The sequence below is a fragment of the Triticum dicoccoides genome, chromosome 5A, assembly GCF_002162155.2.
Source record: "Triticum dicoccoides isolate Atlit2015 ecotype Zavitan chromosome 5A, WEW_v2.0, whole genome shotgun sequence".
Taxonomy (NCBI): Eukaryota; Viridiplantae; Streptophyta; class Magnoliopsida; order Poales; family Poaceae; genus Triticum; species Triticum dicoccoides.
The window spans coordinates 627,588,025-627,588,530 of NC_041388.1; positions in this window are offsets into that span (position 1 = coordinate 627,588,025).

Sequence of the window (506 nt, forward strand, 5' to 3'; positions counted from 1 at the left end):
CAATTTTCAACCCTTTCTGACTTAATTTGTTATTTTTCATGCATTTACTGATTTTTTTCAACTATAAGACCCTCAAATTGAAAAGCACTACAAATGAACTCTGAAAAGGTTGAAAGTTGGCATGGTATCATCATTTCACCCACATAGCATGTGCAAGAAAGTAGAGAGGCTTACGGCAAAAACTGGATGCACTTCATGTACAAAACGGACAATCTCTTTCGAAGTATCAGGGTATCATACGGAACTCGTCTGTTACAAAGGGATTTCATTTTTTTTGAATTATTTGAACTCCATAGTTTTTCTGTGTTCAAAATGCACCATTAAAAGCCACATCATCTGTTTTCAACCCTTTTTGACTTAATTTGTTATTTTCCATGCATTTACTGATTTTTTCAACTATAAGACCCTCAAATTGAAAAGCGCTACAAATGAACTCTGAAATGGGTGAAAGTTGGCATGGTATCATCATTTCACCCACATAGCATGTGCAAGAAAGTAGAGAGGCT